This window comes from Alligator sinensis, unplaced genomic scaffold (genome assembly GCF_000455745.1).
Source record: "Alligator sinensis unplaced genomic scaffold, ASM45574v1 scaffold293_3, whole genome shotgun sequence".
Lineage (NCBI taxonomy): Eukaryota > Metazoa > Chordata > Crocodylia > Alligatoridae > Alligator > Alligator sinensis.
Genome location: NW_005842604.1, coordinates 87619 through 88032, shown reverse-complemented (window position 1 = coordinate 88032; position 414 = coordinate 87619).

Here is a 414-nt window from a genome sequence, read left to right as displayed (position 1 = left end):
CCCCTCCCCCCGCCTCCACTAGGCTGGGTTCTCAGTGGCTTGCAGCCTGGTGGAAGGAGGAGGGATGCAGCCCTGTGGCTGAGCTCTGCTTCCCTCCACCGGGCTCAGCACCCAGCAGCTCCCAGCCCCATGGAACTCAGCCCAGGGGCAGAAGGAAGAGCACAGCCCTGGCTTTAACTGCCTCTCACCACTGAGCTGAGCTCCATGAGTCTGGTGGAGCCAATGGGCATGCAGCCCAGCCTCAGGAGGTAGGCAGAGCTAGCACTGTGCTCCAATTGGCTTCACCAGCCCCAGGGAGCACAGCCTGGTGGCTGGAGGTGGGGAGCGCCAGGTCTGTGCTCCCTGCTGGGCTGAGCTACATGGGGCTGCGCAGAGCCACTGGGAGCACAGCCCTGGCTCTCCCCTGCCTCTCAC